Raw genomic sequence first — 18,828 nt, forward strand, 5'->3', positions numbered from 1 at the left:
CATTTTTTTCCCAGACGGCCTTCTCTCTATCCCTCACTATTCCTCTCTCACCGTCATTGCCCATCAGCCCAATTATCCACTTTCCCTGGCGCCACTGCCAGCATATGGAAATGCAAATTGCACAGAGAAATGTTTTCCTTTTTTTCAAAAGCAGTAGAAGGTAAGTAGCTCTAGAAGATGGGGGGTGGGGGTCGGGGAGTGAGAAGAAGTGTGTATGTGTGTGCGTTGGTGGGATGTTAGTAAGAAGAGAGCTAAATATCTGGATTGCTATGTGTCACCTTTACACCCAAGTACACACACACACAGATATATATATATATATATATCACCGATCATTTCCTTGTGCATGGATGCACACTTATATATTCTCTCACAATTTTCCTCCAAATACTCTGTTGTATTCCTGTATTCCTGGATCTCTCCAGACACAGATCTGTATAAACCCCCCTGGCAGCTGAGTTTGCTTGCAGCTTGTAGCACTTTGGGTTTAAAGATCAAAGGTCCATTTCCTTTCCCTCATGCACGACATTGAGACATGTGGCATATGATTATTCCGATAAGCTGCTGATATCCTCCCGGGTAGAAAGGCTCAAATCAGAGACTTTGTTGTGTTCATTATGCAAACTCTCTCCAGTCACCTCTTCTCGCACACTTCTCCTCCGGAGAGTGCCACAAAGGCGACTCCTCAAATCCGCTACATGCTCAATTATTTTCAATTATACCCATTGGCCTCCCTTGTATCTTTTTCCATAACTTAATTGTGATCTGAAATGACTTGTTGATTGACAGCAGAAGGCAACTGGAGGCAGGAGAGACGGTGGCCCCTCTGGTAATTATCACAGATTGGTGTCAAGCACACATATTCCACAACTCTCTCTAAATGTGACAACAGCCTTCTGCGTCTGAGGATGTCACAGGCGGCAATTCCTAGACATATTAAAAAAAGGAAAAACTCATGTATTGTGTGTTAACCTCAGATGGTTCATAGTAATACAAGACATAGTGCTTGCTAGTGCTTTCACCTGTAATTGCGTGCTGTCTTTGATGCCTAAATGACCTTGGTTATTATGAGTCTTCACAAAAAGAGCAGTCAAGAAAAGTACTAAAAAGACATTTAATCGTGGGTCTTGTGTCTCACCTGTAAGATCAGGTTCTATGTTTACTCATCTTTCTCAAGTCCACCTACCAACTAGAGAAGTAAACAGAACCATGCCTTGGTCATTTAGATATCTTATATCTGTATACAGATATATTTTTTTAGAGCTGCTGGCAGCTCAGCAATGGGCCAATTTAATTTTTAATGCCGGCATTAAAAATAAATCAGATCCCATTATTGATGCTCGCGATAGACTACAGCTGTGCGAGAAAAGAGGAAGAACTCACGCGCAGGTTTTAAACCCTCAGTCCCATTATTGACACTTGTGCTTGGTACATTTCAGCCACGCGAGGAAACATCTGACCACACGAACGTGATTATTCTGCTACCTTTGCTCATGCTAACACCTTTTAATTTTGGCAGTCGTGGGGCAGGCTCTTGCTGTTTTGACTGTTACCTCATTTATCATTGGTTATTCATTTTTCCCAGCAGTCAGTTGTGATTGGCTGCTTGTTTTTAGGCAGAACCATAGCAAACTCACCTGTTCTTAATGAGAGACATGGTTTCATGTGAGTCAATATTTCTTTATTTTTTGCTACATATAACAGGGCTGATTCAATGTTATATAATGTATGTATTTTGTGTCCTTGCCAGACACTTTATTAAAACAAGATGTTAACTAGCGCGGCTGAAATGTACCACGCGCAAGTTTAAATAATGATGTACGAGCATCAGAAATGTGCTCTGATTTATGGCAGCATAATGCAGTCATACTTTTTCTTCGTCTTGAAATATATAAAAAAGTAAAAAGTATGGATAGAGTGGAATACTCTAGCTGGCAGTTCTGCAATGGATCAATGTTCAGGACCATGGACAGGGGTCCAGCATAATTCTATTGAAAAGCTAAGCGGTGTAGCGGCAATTCAAATGGGTTGGTTTGTACATTTTTTGGGGTCACATTCTAACATTCTAAACCTTATCCGACATTTACCCAGTAGTCCTTGCTGAAAGGCAGGAAAGGTATATTACCGTGAATTTAATCCACACCCAAATCGATCAGTTTACAGAGGCTTTTTCTTGGTCTTGAAGTATATAAAGTGGTATACTCAAGCTTTTAAAAGCAGCTGGCCATTCTTCAATGTACCAATTTTCAGGACCATGGACAGAGGGGTCCAGGGTCAGTCTTAAAAGAAAACTGGTGTATAGGCAATTGAAATGGGTTTATCAATTTCAGCTTCACTCATTATATTAATAAGGTTTCATAACCAGGGCTCGAGTTGAGGGGGGAAGTAAGGGGATGCCATCACCCTTGTAGCAAGAAATACCAAAAAGCATCCACCTTGTAAAACCACCATACCCCCTTTCCATCCCCTTTAGATCAATTGTGTCATGCATTACTTAGAACTAATCATGCAAGGAAAATATTTAGTTTTCTATGTTTGATAAATAACAGACTTTAAAAAAGGGAGATTATCTGGTCAGAATAAGATCTTGACACTTTTACAGTTTGGAAATATTCTGCCAGTTGACACTTTAGTCATGCAATCTGACAATCTTGAGCACGCAAGTTTTCTCTCCACTGCGAAAAGATGCAGGTTTTTTTTTTTTAAACACTGGCAAACAAGTATGTTGGAGTTTAGCGATTGGTTGACTTGTCCTTCCTAGTGTTCACATGAAACTTATGCCACTGAAGTTAATGCAAGTGTTTAAAAGTTTTGTGCACTTTCAAAAATGACCAAGAGAAGAGTTCAATAAGTTTTTTTTGCCTTTCTTTAAAAAGAAGAGAACAGAAGGTAAGATATTGCTATCAGGGGCAGATTATGACTAGCAAGGGCCTCGGGCCAATTTTCTTTTGAACCACACTAAGTAAAATATCAATATTTTATTTTTCCCAACCAAGTTATGCCAAATGATATTTTTTTTAATGTAGGGCAAACATTCAGTTATAGCACTGAATAGTATTGTAAAGGGATCAATGGAAAGGAGGAGGCGAGAACCGGCTTGACGATATAAATTATATTTTAATGAGAAACTTAAAACAAGGACACAAACATACATGACGGACATGTCCGTAAACTATCTCTCTCTCCCGCACGATCCTCTGCAGTCGGCTTGATTAGCCTGATAAGAGACAGGGTGTGTAGGATCACGACTCAGCCCCGCCCTCCGCCCTGCCACATTCCTCCCTCATTCTCTCAGGCTGGGGTGCCTCCAGCATGACGTACATCCCCCCTTCTTTCCCTGGGGGAGGGCGTGCCCTAAGCCCCGTCTGCCGGCAGGTCATCCCCGTCTACCTGGACGAGGAAGGGGACAAGGGGAGGGAAACAGAAATAATTAAACTGGGGGGGTACTTCCTGTAACAGTGTAGTACCCCCCAAAAAACACTGTAAAATTTAAAAGAGATTGAAAAGGCCAACGCAGAACGGCAGTGAGAGAGAGAGAGAGAGAGAGATGAAAAAAAAAAATACCTACTCGCCGGTTCTCCGATACACCATCGCATGGTCCTCGATCACTACTCAACCCATCAGGCGGACGACAGCCGCTTCTCCCCTGGCAGACTGGAGTCAGACTCACGACCTCCGGTGGAAAGAATGCCCCTCTGCATTCTCCTCGACTCGTGGGGACTCTCCTCTGCCCCTGGCAGCGGCTTCATCGCTCCAGGCGGTCGGGGAGTCCAGTCCCCACTCGAACCCGCGAACCGCGTCGGTCTACTTCCTCTCCCGGTGGATGGCAGCGGCGCTCCTCTGGGTGGACGGCAGTGTCGAGGACTCCGCGACGGGCATCCCTCCTCCTTCCCGGGCTTCGGCACCAGTGTAAAGTGATCAATGGAAAGGAGGAGGCGAGAACCGGCTTTCCAACATAAATAATATTTGAATAATAAACTGAAACAAAGGACAAACACACACATGACGGACATGTCCATTAATGATCTCTCTCTCTTGCACGATCCTCTGCAGTGGACCTTTATCCCTCTCGAAGGCTTGATTAGTGCTTGATTAGTGTGTAGGATCACGACCCAGCCCCGCCCTCCGTCCTGCCACAAGTATATATATATATATTACTTTTTTGTTCGACAGCACTTTTATACAAAGAATAAAGCTTAACCATATAAAGCCTAACATATAAACTAATAGTCTGTATATATTTCACATAAAAAGATGAGTGCATCAAAACATATGGTTACTATTTTTATAAATTATATAGCATGATCTTCTACTTCCAGTACAGCATGAAAAGTTTCACCAGGAGACAGTAGACATCTCTTACACATCGTGATAATGATGTAGGTGCCTTACAGTGTAATGTATCAAATATGAAACGTGCAGCGTTATTAGGTTAAAGTGTTGCTCAAAAAATGTAATCAGAAACAAGGAGGCAAAGGGGTCCTATAATATTGTGATCTAAAATATAATTCATATTTAAAAAAGCTTTTGTCCTCCAAATCAAAGTAATATGGTGAAACCAATATGGTAGCCATTTTGTTTATGTTGGCCATAAAATCCATAAAACAGAGCGGACACCTTTAGACCCCCAAGACTGAGTTTGAAGTTTAAAAAAAAAAAACATATTTATTTTGACATTTTTATGAAAAGAATTTAAAAAACGTAAAATTTTAAAAAGATTTATATATAAGTATAGAAATATATATATATATATAACCTTGAAAATTTGTTTTTATAACATTTTTTATAATATCATGTATTCAAGGTGCAAAGAAAATATTATAATAATTCTTACTTGATGGTAACACCACATGACAATTTTAAAATAAATGTTTATTTTTTGTAGAAAATGTAAAAAAAAGTTTTTCCGAAATGTCAGTTTTTTGGGGCACATTGTAAACTTTACCCGATTGAATCATAAATATTATTTAGATGATTTAACATTTTCCAAGTAGTTCTAGCTAAAAGGCAGTTAAGTGGGTGCTAGCCAAAGTGTATTTCGCTTACCACTTGCGTGATCATTCAGTTTACAACCAAATCAGTTGACAGAGGCTTCTTCTTGGTCTGAAAGTATATACAAATTATATAGATAGAACGTTATAGTCAAGTCTTTAAATGCTGCTGGCTGCTCTGCAGTGGACCCTTTTCAGGACCATGGACAGCTCAGCAAATATGATATGTTGTTTTAGGACCACGGAGAGCAGCCATATTAGAATACAGGCTTGCAGCACCTTCAGCGCATAAAGTATTGCACTCCACACTTTCAGCTCCATTGCAAGAACCTTCAGAACCATGGATAGCACCACTCCGGACAAAACAAACCCCTGTGCACTCTGAACCACAGATGGCGCCACTGTTTGCCCTCACACACACACCATAAACGCATAAGACAAAGTGTGTAGGAAAGTAAGTGTGCAATATAAGGGGATTAGACATAGAGACCAGGCGGAGAATATTGGACAAGCAGAGACCCGATGGAGACAATGGTGTGGGTGGTCTCTGTGGGAAAAGAAGCAAGAAAGTGTGTAAAATATAATATTAGGAGGACAAAGTTACAGAGGAGAGAAAACTCACAGCCCAGCTGGCTCCATGTCTCCACTAACACCCATCCAATTATAAAGCCTAGCAGCAGCTTAACTGGCTGCCACGAGCAAGTGAGGAGCCAGTGTTGTATTCAATCATCAGTCCATAGGGTCACTCCGATTCGCCTGACAACACCTACACTCTGTCACTGAGCTGCCTAAATGAGCACCAGCAACAAAAAAAACCTCTAATGTCATTAAGGGCCTAATTAGATTTAATTGGTAGGAGATCTTAACTTGGAGCCCTAATTGCATCTGATTAAAGACAATATTAGTTTTCCTGCAAGTAAATTGTTTGGGGAGGAGATGGGAGAAGGTTTTAGTCGGATCGATGTGGTCCTACTGGAAATATTCTAATGACCTTAAGTTAGAGAGACAAGAATTGAAAGAGACATCGAGGGATGGATGGTGGAATGAGGAACGACGGTGTCAAGTACTGTATAATATTGGAATCTATCAGAATTAAAGGCTGGTCCTTCACACTGGAATTCAGAATAAGGAAACAAACTACATGGCCAAAATTAGTGGACACCCCCTTCTATTTACAGGTTTGGCAAGGCCCATTAATTCCAGTGAAGACAAACCTTAATGCTACAACATACATTCTAGAGAATTGTATGCCTCCAACTTTGGGCAGGGCCTTTTATTGTTCCAGCATGACAATGTCTCTACGCATGTAGCAAGGTCCATAAATAAAGGTTTTACTGAGCCTGGTGTACAATAAATTGTCAGGCCTGCACAAAGCCAGTCCTGAACCCCACTGAACACCTTTGGGATGAATTGGAAAGCAGACTCCGAGCCAGACCCCATAGTCCCACAATCAGTGTCTGACGTAACTGATGCTCTTGTGTGTGAATGGGAGCAAATCCCTGTAGCCATCAACATCCAACATCTAGTGGAAAGCCTTCCAAGAAGAGGCTTGAAGAACTTAAAACATGTGCAAATTTGATAGCACACCCTAAAAATGTCAAAACTGATCTACTAAAATAGTTTAATGATGATTGTGTCTATCAGATGCACAAAATAGTGCATCTTGTCAGTTTTTGCTGGTTTACCCTAATGAATCTGCAATTGGAAGCATGCCTCCATCATGTGCTAAATAAAGGGTGGTGTCAATGGATTCAATTGCACCCGCAAAGTGATTTATTATGCATGAAAGTCATTTCAGAAACAGTAACTGCCAAATTAATACAAGTGAAAGCCAGTTATTCATCTGAATGGTGCTGTGCATCACGCTGTGGTGGCAAAGACACTTAGAGAACAGTGAATACGTAGAACACCCAATGCAGGATTGATGACATAATGTGACATTAAACGATTTCTGATGATTTTTTTTATTTAGTTATTTTACAACATTAAATCATAACTGATTAACTTATTGTAAAAAAAGTCTTACATTTAATATTCAAATTGTGTCCTCTTTCAACGTTTTAATCATTGGTTTTAACTATTGGTTTAAAACTGGCAGTTTTCTTTCTTTTGCTTCTCTCTCGTGTGCATCTCTTCTTCTATCTTGTGCATTGGTGTTCAACCATGGTAAATATATTTACAGTTTGAAATTCAGATTTTGCTTTACTATACTATACTATACTATACTATACTATATACACACACCAATCAGCCACATCATTAAAACCACCTGCCTAATATTGTGTAGGTCCCCCTCGTGCCGCCAAAACAGCGCCAACCTGCATCTTAGGATAGCATTCTGAGATGTAATTCTTCTCACCACAATTTTACAGAGTGGTTATCTGAGTTACCGTAGAGTTCGAACTATTCTGGCAATTCTCTGTTGACCTCTCTCATCAACAATGCGTTTCCATCTGCAGAACTGCTACTCACTAGGTGTTTTTGTTTTTGGCACCATTTTGAGTAAATTCTAGAAACTGTTGTGCATGAAAATCCCAGGAGATCAGCAGTTACAGAAATACTCAAACCAGCCCATCTGGCACCAACAGTCATGCCACGGTCCAAATCTCTGAGATCACATTTTTCCCCATTCTGATGGTTGATGTGAACATTAACTGAAGCTCCTGACCTGTATCTGCGTGATGTTATGCACTGCACTGCTGCTCAGTATTTCTGTAACTGCTGATCTCATGGGATTTTCACACACAACAGTCTCTAGAATTTACTTGTCATGTCTAGAATGGTGCCAAAAACTAAAAACATCCAGTGAATGGCAGTTCTGCGAATGGAAACGCATTGTTGATGAGAGAGGTCAACAGAGAATAGCCAGACTGGTTCGAACTCTACGGTAACTGAGATAATCACTCTGTACAATTGTGGTGAGAAGAAAATCATTTTTGAATGCTATTCTGATATGCAGGTTGCCGCTGTTTATGCAGCACGAGGGGGATCTACACAATATTAGGCAGGTGGTTTTAATGTTGTGGCTGATCGGTGATATATATATATATATATATATATATATATATATATATATATATATATATATATATATATATATATATATGCACCTATATATATATATATTAACAGGATCGATAGATATTAGGGCTTTCGATCTACGCCTACATGGCATATTTTAACAGGTGAGGGGCAATTGTGAGATGACCATATTGCAGCCTAAAATCCCCCTCTAACAACTGTATCTGATCTAATTAAAGTAAATAAATGATCAACTAAAATATCATGTCAATAAAAGTAATTTATTAACTTTGTCATGTATAATATAGCAGTAATTAAGACCCTTGACAATGAATACACAACAAAGCCACAGCATTGGCAGAAATAATGCACTAATTGATGACATGCACACACAGAGTGAGAGTGTGAGAGAGAGAGAGAGAGAGAGAGAGAGAGAGAGAGAGAGAGAGAGAGAGAGAGAGAGAGAAATGCTTAAAGGGAAATTATGTAAATTACATATCTGACTGCAATGAATTGCATATAGTTTGTTTTAATTGGGGGACGTTGCAATGCAATGTTAAAACGTGCCCCCATCAGTGCAACAGGATTTAAACCTGGCTAGTCACTTCTGCTAGCTAGCTAAGAATGAAAAGACTATGCAAGATGCTTACTATCAGATTGGAGATTAAAATCATAGATATCTATACATAGATGCCTTATTAGTAGTTGTTTATATGGACCGTTTCAAAGGACCACTCCTCTACAATTTTAAATCAAATTAATTATACAACATACTATACATACTAGCAAATTAATGGCATACATCATTTTTTGCTATATAATTTGCATAAATAATGTATAATAATTAAAATATTTATATATATATTATGCAGGACCTATAATAAATATGTATATTACAGATTGAAATTCAGTTTGAAATAAATTGCATTTCTATATATTGTGGCAGATGAATTAAGCATTGATTAGACAATACAAAAGTGGCTTAAGAACTCAATATATTGTTTGTTTTAGTCTCATATCATTAAACAAGCCTACAGTTGACAGCAATCAAAATAGCATTGAGTTCGTCAATGTGTCCAGTTCTCACATTGCGCATTCTGTCTGCACTATTTTTAATGTGTGTGCCCCAGACAGACGCGTTTGGAGCATCTCACTGGTATTCAGTGTCATAAACGCTGCATTTATAGAATGCTTTGTCAAGTTAAAAGTACTGGACATTTTGAAAATAGGACTCAAGATTCCTGTATTCTGTTGTGTTATGCCCACTGGTTGTGCTTCCTCGATGAGTGGTTCTCATTCTGTGGCTGTGCTGTGTAAGATTTGTTGAGGTGCGCTGCCACCTATTGACACGGCTTGTAAAAACAGATCTACTTCACGCTTGAACAAGTCTGTGATTTTGCTTGCTGACATCACCTATACAACCACGAAATAAACATTGGAAGATCTCTCTGCTCACTTGCGGTTGGTATGGCAGGAAAATCTGTAATTTTAGGGGGCATGATTAATAGTGTTCATTTATTAGACACATCATTTTTTTTATCGAATTACGTGCATACATACAAATATATATAATTATACATATTGGTATATACTTATTCTACTCTATTACATCAAGTAAAAAATTAAATAGAAGCTATTTTGGGAGGGCCATACATGAGCTGCATGGTTATTTTTTAGTAAATCACACTTTATAATTTAACTGAATGTTCTGTCAAACGATTAAGACCTCCCATTTAATGAGAGACAAGTTTCAGATATGACTGATTCTTTCTGGTGAATCCCATTGAATTGCTCTGATTTAACTGACTGCATAAAATGGCAGACCTAAGTGATGGCCTTAAATGCACTCTCATATCCATTCAGCCCAACAATGCATGATGGAGATAATCACAGGCCTGATTTAGCTCTGTCTCTCAAACATTTGCCTGCTGTTGAGGTCAAGTACAACAAAGCAGATTCCAATCTGCTCCGTACCCAAGCAACATGTCCAGACTTCATAACTCACCTGACAGCTGGAGTTGAGATTAGTCAACACTCCTAAGCGCCAAGAGATCCTTGTAATCTCTGTCTTCCGTGCACTCCTTTCAAATTTGTGGCAAATTGCCGTGGATCAGTTATAAATGCAAGTTAGTAATTGGAGAAGGAGGTAAATCACGGCACCACAAGAGGATATTTCCTCTGATTTCAGAAATGATCCACTTTCATAATTGCCATTCTCAACTGGCCAATTGGAAGATTTCTTTTATTTTTCCAAACATCCTCTTCTGGTGGAATATGAGGGTCTAATGAGCTTGGGGTGTCCCTTAAAGCTTTCAGAAGCACCTTGCTACATGTTTCGCTAATACACCAATTAGTCATGTGCTACAATTAGTGAAGAAGCGAGACCCCCAAAGCACATGTCCATAAGCAGTAACTGCTCTAATCTCTAGAAGTAACCACTCTAATCTCTCAGTTCTATGGCCATCATCACACCATTACTTCACATTTCTTCTGTTGTACTCTCTCCCCTTGATGAAGACCAATCCCAGCTGCATAGTGCATATGAGCAGTGCGCAGCAGGCCTGTGATAGCATATGTGCATATGTGTGTAAGAATGTGTCTACATTTGCAGGTCGGTGTCTGTGTTTAATAGGATGGGGACCGGCTGATCTGGATAGATGAGTAGGGTGTATCAGGAGGCATGAAAAGTCAGTGAAGCAGAAATGGGTTTTAAAGTTACAAGCTAAAATACACTCCAAGTGCAAATCTAGCGTGACGCCATATCTGATTTCCTCCCCAACTCCCTCACAGTTCTTTTGCTACTAAAGGTAAACTAGTGAACCTCATAAATGGGGGTCAGGTATCAATCTAAATAAAAGCAAAGAACTGGTATCACAGCCATTGAAAATGTGCTGATTTGTTGATTTTTGGGGAACATGCTAAATTTCACTTGTTCCAGCACCAGGGGTGCACTAAAGCTTTTCAGTAAGGCTCATGAATATTAATTAGGCTAGCCCAGTAGTCTTTGCTGAAAGGCAGGTCATAGTAGATTACTGCTTATGGCTTGTGTGTGTGTGTTCAGTCCACTACTGAAGTGACCGGTAGACTAAGGCCTTGCCAATACAATCCTATAATGATATATTGTGAAACTTTTTCTCATAATATTGTTTCAATAATTTAGATCCTTTTATCGATATATTTCCATTGAGCTGTGTATTCATGTCATGTGCAACATTTAATTATGAAGATGCAGGTTGTCTAAATAAGAGCAAATTCTGATATTGATGTTTCTTGGTCCGAGTAAGGAAAGAGTGACTGTAATTATGATATTGTGACATATCTCAATATATTGAATCATGACATTTATATCACGATACATATCGTATCGTGAGGTGGTTGGCGACACGGTCCTAACGCAGACGCTTCTAGATATGCAAACTTTATTTTGTGTGTTGTTGCATTCCAAAATGTGTACACAACACAAGTACACGATGCATTCTCAGCATTGCCACAAGGGGAGCTATAGTGGACAATAGTGTGAACTGTATGTTTCTATGGTGAGTTGGCAGAGCAACAGTTTGAAGAGAATATTGTTGAGCAATAAGGTAAAGTCAATATATATTTATAGCAACCTGAATATTAAGGTTTTACATCCAGTTTAGTGGCCCAGACGTTTGAAGGTAACTCTATCACACCCCTGAGAACTTAAGGTTGTTACCGCCTCAGTAAAGTATGTTTCTGGCTTTAAAGCTGAAGTATGTAACCTTTTCAGTGTTAAAATACTTTATTTTATCCCATCTTAATATGCAGAGACAACTATAAGTAAGCTGTTCATCAGTTAATTTTCTCAAAACTGTAAACACTGTGTCTCTGTGGTGCTACAAAAATTCCTGTGTTGTTTTGAGAGACCTGCTTAGACCCACCCCAACAACGTTACTCAAACAAAGGCATGAGTTGGGGGCGGGACTATCTGACTGTTTGAACAACTGCAGACAAGGGGTGTATTCAGAAATCTATTGTTTGTTTGTTTGTGCTGTTCAATGGTGCAAATGTCTCATAAATTGCACACTTAACACTAAAACATTTTTATGTAACTTAATAAAAAAAAACAAAATTCACTCATAGGCCAAACCCCTTAAAATATACTGATTATTTTCCAAAAAGTGGGTGGAGATGACCTTAAACAAAATATTTAATAGTGAAATGGCATGTGTTCCCCATTTATAATGGTTGCTACACAAATGTGTGAATTATCAGACAGAACTCAATGCATTGTCCTTATACAGTAATTGTGTGCGAGAGCACTTTCATGAATATTCAAGGACATTAGCATGTTGATGTGTTTCCTGTTTTTAAATTTTTTATATTGGTTCACCTTTGCAAATGCCTGTAAACGTTGTGGAATGTTAGTATGAGGGTGTGTATAATATTCGCACCATTTGGCACAGACTGAGTTGAGTTCTCGCCTTCTTCATCAGCCACTGAGTACCTTGAACTTCAGGTTAATTGCGACTAATTAAATAAAATATTAGAGTCAATTAAGCAATGCGAGAGACAAAGTGAACGAATTGTACCTATGCTGCGTATCATAAATTAAAAAAATGGCACTCTTGCCATTCATTTATTTGTACCCTGCATATCTCTCTCACTCTCTATCTCTCTTTTTTTTCTAGTTTTATTCCTCCCCTGCTAATGGACAACCCCCATGTCTGGCTAATCAAAAATCAATTAAAAACACCTCGACGCCAAGTCTCGAGAGCTGCCCGGGCTGAGGGAAGGATAGAAGCGCTTCCCGCACACTCTCTCTCTCCTCCTCCTCTTGTGATCTCTCCTCTTGTCTCCTCCACTCCCATGCTCTGCCCTCCTGTCTACTGGAAGTTGGGAACATGATTTACGAGAAGCAAGGACGTAATTTTTATATTTTTTTTTTCTCATGCATCCTCTCATTTATTTATTAGATTTCTCTTCCTGTCTCTGGTGGAGCGGAGGATGGGATTAGTGTAGAGTGGATGAGGGGGCCAGACCAGCTGACTGGCAGGCCTGCAGACATGGAGCAGATCTGTCCCTGGCTTAATATTATTAGCACTACTGCTGCTGTCCCCGAGTGGACGCAAACCACAAACACACACAGACGAAAACATTAAAACTATTAAAACCGTCTGGTAGTGAATATCAATCTAGTGAACTGCGAGGAAGACAGACTTTTTGGTGTGGTCCTACATGCTAAGAATAATTGCAAAGCTCAAGAATAATTGTAGTATTACAAAGTGCCACCTACATATCTATATTAATTACTAATTACTTGGGCTGGAGGGTAATTTCATAACTAAATAGTCATTTGTATGAGTATCAAAACATACAGTAGATATACATTTAAAGAATACAGTCTAGCTGTAAATATATCTATGCAGCTACATTTTTTCCTGCCTTTTTTAATATCAGTGTCATGTAATCATCCCTTCATGTTCATGGACTCTAAGTTTTACACTTGCATGGACTTTTATGTTGTAATTTTTCCCCAATCTACATTTCCCACCATGCACCTTCCAGATAACATCATTATATTTGCCTGTTTTCCAGTGTTCTCAGCTGTTCCTTGTATTGATATTACCTTTGTCTACATATATTCCCTCTTTTCCTCATTCTTGGTCTAGTTTCATCTATTAAAGCATGTAACATTTGTCTCATTGTTGTATTTTTTCTTTTACCTATCATCTTCCTAGTTCCTAGTTATAATTCAGTTTGTATATATATGGGGGGCTACTCCTTCCCAGTCTCCAGTGATGATGCAGCATTCCCAGCCGCTGTCAGCATTGTTTCCCCAACACTGCCCATGTTTACCACTTTCCACGAGCCATCTGGTAGAATTATATGGGACCTCCAATAGTACATTGACGCCGCTCTTCGTCTAAGTGGGCCGGCCTTCACGGTAGAAGAAGAGGATGATATGGCTATCCCCTCACCATTACAACACGCTCTACCGAGGAGATAATTTCCAAAACCATAACCCATAAACTGAATTCCTCTCCACCTCCGAGCCTCCTGTGGCTCCACCCACCTCTTCTAAGACACCTCCTCTAGTGGATCTACCAGCTCCTCTTCCAGTGTCTCTGCCCACCTCTTCTGAAACTACACCTCCAGCGGCTCCACCCACTTCTCCAGTGGCTCCGATCGCTCCTCCTCCAGTACCTCCGCCCACTCCATCTGAGTCTCAATTCCCTGCTCCTCCTGCAGCTCCGTCTGCTCCAGCTCCTGAGACTCAATACCCTGATCCTCCAGCATTTCCACCCACTCCACCTCTGACTCCTCCTCCTGAGATACAAATTTCTGATCCTCCATCGGCTCCATCTCTTACATCTCTGCCCACTCCATCTGAGTCTCAAATTCCTGATCCTCCTGTGGTTCCACATGCTCCACCTCCGGCTCCTCCTCTTGAGACTCAATTACCTGATCCTCCAGTGGTTCTGCCTGCTCCGCCTCCAACTCCTCCTTCTGAGACAAAAATTTCTGATCCTTCAGTGGCTCCATCTGTTCCAACTCCACCCACTCCATCTGAGTCTCAAGTAACTGATCCTCCTGTGGTTCCACCCACTCCGCCTCCAACTCCACCTCTTGAGACTTAAATTTCTGAACCTCCAGCTGCTCCGCCTGTTCCACCTCCAGCTCGGCCCCCTGAGTCTCAGTTCACTGCTCCGCCTGCTGCTCTGCCTGCTCCACCTCAAGAGTCTCAATTTCCGGCTCGTCCTGCAGCTCTGTCCGCTTCCGGCTCCGTTTCGGCTCCGCTTACTGAGTCTCAATTCCCTGCTCTTCCTGTGGCTCCGCCTCCAGATCCACTTCAGGCTCCGGCTCCACCTCCTGAGTGTCAGTTCTCTGCTCCTCCTGCGGGTCCACCCACTTCGGCTCCGTCTCCGTCTCCAGCTCAGCCTTCTGAGTCTCAATCTCCTGAGCCTCCTGTGGCTCTGCCTCCTGCGGCTCCACCCCTTGACCCTATGGCAGTTCCATCCTGGTCTCCTTATCCTCCACCAGTTGACTTACTAGAGCCGCCTCCCAAAACAGCGGACCCTGCTCCCTTCTTGGAGCCGCCTCCCAAACCACCACAGCCATCTCAAACTGCCGGACCCTGCTCCCTTCCTGGAGCCACATTCCTGGCCTCTGGAACGTCCGCCTGCTGCGCCCTGGCCTCAGGACCATCCACCTGCTCCTCACCTGTCCCTGTTAGTCCGCCAGCTCCACCTTGGGCTCCCAACTATCCATTTTGAGCTTCAAGAGCCACCCATTGGGGGGGGGGGGAGGTTCTGTCACATCATCATCCCTTCATGTTCACGGACTCTTAGTTTGATACTTTCATGGACTTTTATGTTGTAAGTTTTACCCACACTACATTTCCCAGCATGCACCATCCAGATATCATCATTACATTCACTTGTTTTCCATCAGTGTTCCCAGCTGTTCCTTGTATTGATATTATCTGTGTCTGTATATATTCCATCTTGTTTCTTCACTCTTGGTCTAGTATTGTCTATAATAGCATGTAACATTTGTCTCATTATATACAGGTATATATATATATATATATATATATATGACGTAATATAGGTGTATTAAACAATATATATATATATATATATATATATATATATATATATATATATATATATATATATATATATATGTGTGTGTGTGTGTTGCCATGATTGTAAACAGTTACAATACAAAAATTATAGTATAGAAATATTTAATATAGAAAATAGAAAGGGTGAATCATGTAAAGAAAACAATGTTGGCAATATTTTTTTTAAAATATGACTTCACCAAAGTATTAATATCACATGTTTTAATGATAAAAGCAATAAATATGAATTAGTGGTCAGTCGATATATATATATATTTTTTTACTTATGGGAAGGGATATTCTCATTCTAGAGAGCATTTTATTGGACACAAATTTGTATAGACATGTGAGCATTATCAATGTTTCTGGTCTGTTTTCTCGGAGAAAGGTTGTTAATTTTATATGCATATATCTGTTAAGTTGTATCCTTATCTGCATGTATCTGTTGATTATACTAGCATATAGATTGCCGCATAGCTAACAGACATAATGCCACGCTAGGTGGAGCGCAAAATGATACGACCATACACTACATCTTATCTAATTTTCATGCAAGCATTAATTATAAGAGCAATTTTCATGGCAGCGCAAAGCAAAAGTGGGCGTGGGTGGGAGTGTTTGTGCTATCTGCAGATTTATGCACACAAACTGAAATTAAGTGGTGCAAAGCGAAATTTCCTGAGAAATAGGACATTGCGCTAAGATGTTTCTGTACCATGTCTGTTTTCAGCGCAAAATCTAAACGTATTTCCTGCATTTGCAGTTTGGAGATTTCACCAGCATGTGGTAATAAAGTCCATGTCCAAAATATAGAAAATATAGAACATTCAATATAAGATTTGTGTTAAACTTTCTAGAGGTTGTGTATTATTTGAATTTTCAATTATTATTATTATAATAAATATTATGTTTATATTTACAATTTTTTTTATGATCTAAATTGTATTGGTATTTTTCCACCTGTTTGGATTTTAAAATATAATCCAAAAAGCTAAAGTGTTTGGATTTTACAGGTGGTTATATACGTACATACCTTGATTTGGACCATGGCATTATTGTTGGCCCCAGATCGGCTGGTTTGAGTATTTCTGTAACTGCTGATCTCCTGGGATTTGGACAATTGTGGTGAGAAGAATAGCATCTCAGAATGCGGATTTGTGCTGTATTGTCAGCACGAGGGGTACCTACACAATATTAGGCAGGTGGTTTTAATGTTGTAGCGTATCGGTGTATCTGGTTGGCACAGGCTGCAGTTAATTATCATCACTCAGCGACACGTAGCAGTAGGAGTCAGAGAACAGCCAGGACTGGAGCTGGGTCTGGTAGGTTCTGGTTGCCTCAAGATATGTATCCCGAGGTTGAGACAGGGAAAAAAATTGAATAATTTTAGCATAGATGCCATTCACATTAGAGCAGATTTATAGAATATGAGAAGCGTTTCCGGTTCCTGAAGACATAACTAATGCAGCCTAACTATGAGTTAACTGATAAATTAGGTATATTCCTGGCTGAACAGGTGAGTCTTTAGTCTAGATTTAAACTGAAGGAGTGTGTCTGAGTCCCGAACAATGATTGGAAGACTATACCATAGTTTAGGAACCAAATAGGAAAATGATCTACCTCCTTTTTTGGATTTTTATATTCTATGTATTATTAACAGGCCATAATTTTGCGATTGTAGTAAATGTGATGGAATATAGCCTGATAGAAGGTCGCTTAAGTACTGTGGAGCTAGACCATTTAAAGCTTTGTAAGTAGTTAACAGAACTTGAAAATTAATACAACCTTTATGTGGTATGGGGGGCGTGGTCATGTGTTGGTCTGTGGGAGAGAGAGAGAGCGGTACGGCTTGTCACCTGGTTTGTAATTACCTCTAACACCTGTGTCTTATTATAGTGATATGGAGAGAGACATTTAAGGAATGCCAAGTGTCGAGAGAGGGAGAGAGAGTGACCAGAAAGCACGACAGCAAGAGAGTGTGTTACAAGAGTGCTCATATATATCTTTACAAATAATATTAAGTTGTTATCGACGGTGACCGTTGATTCTGTGTGACCAAATAAAAAGGGAATAATAAAAGGACTGAACTTGAACATGCCTCGTTGTCTCCTGACTCCTTCATTGCTCCAATCAACCCAGTTCAAAGTGGTGCCGAGATCCCAGGAGTCAGGAGACAACGAGGCAGGTTCAAGTTCAGTCCTTTTATCAGGTGTTAGAGGTAATTACAAACCAGGTGACAAGCCTTACCACTCTCTCTCTCTCCCGCAGACCAACACACGACCACGCCCCCCATGCCACACTTTAATATGAAGCCAATATAGTGATGATAAGTTGGATATGATCATATTTCTTTGTTGTTGTCAGTACTCTTGCTGATGCATTTTGAACCAGCATATAAGGTAAAGCAAAGATAAGCTGTCATATATGAGTGCACTTACATGACACAAACACTGTTATCCGCCTCAGAAAACAGGGACAACAACACAAGAACACATATGAAGTCAAGCAGAAAACAGGCTGTAGGTCAGGTGTGAATGGTGTCTTCTGCAGCAATAGAAAGACAGAGAGAGACAAATCTTTACCATCTGTCTTTAAGTATAAATCTGAAATACTACGTGTGGCATGGGGGGCGTGGTCGTGTGTTGGTCTGCGGGCGAGAGAGAGAGCGGTAAGGCTTGTCACCTGGGTTTTAATTACCTCTAACACCTGTGTCTTGTTATAGTGATGCGGAGAGAGACATTTAAGGAACGCCAAATGTCGAGAGGGGGAGAGAGTGAATGCATGAAACACGACAGCCAGAGAGTGGAGACCTGTGCCCTGTTGTGTACAATTATAACGACGGTTACCGTTGTATCTGTGTTGAAGTACAGAAATTAAAGATACTAACCTTGAACCTGCCTCATTGTCTCCTGACTCCTCCATCGCCCCAACCAAACCAGTTTACAGTGGTGCCGAGAACCCGGGTTTGGAGGAGAGCGCCGCTATGGAGCTTTCACAACTGGCGGAAGTCATCAACGCCCTCACCAGCATCCAGCAAACACAACACCATGCCCTCTTGGAGGTTCGCCAGGAGCAAGAGCAACGCTTCCAAGTCTTGCTCCAGGCACAAGCCGAAGACCGGCAAGCACTGCGGAGCCTGATCACCGGAGAGGGGGCTGGTGCTGCGTCCTCCTCGGTGCCCACCCCACCGCTTGCCCTTGCGAAAATGGGGCCAAGCGATGATCC

General features: G+C 40.6%; 1 protein-coding gene across 1 annotated transcript in view; it reads right to left on the minus strand.

Annotated features, from left to right (window-relative positions):
- LOC127652981 (adhesion G protein-coupled receptor L1-like) overlaps positions 1 to 18,828 on the minus strand; it is a 280,814-nt gene that overhangs the window by 236,671 nt on the left and 25,315 nt on the right.

Source organism: Xyrauchen texanus, chromosome 12 (assembly GCF_025860055.1).
Source record: "Xyrauchen texanus isolate HMW12.3.18 chromosome 12, RBS_HiC_50CHRs, whole genome shotgun sequence".
Lineage (NCBI taxonomy): Eukaryota > Metazoa > Chordata > Actinopteri > Cypriniformes > Catostomidae > Xyrauchen > Xyrauchen texanus.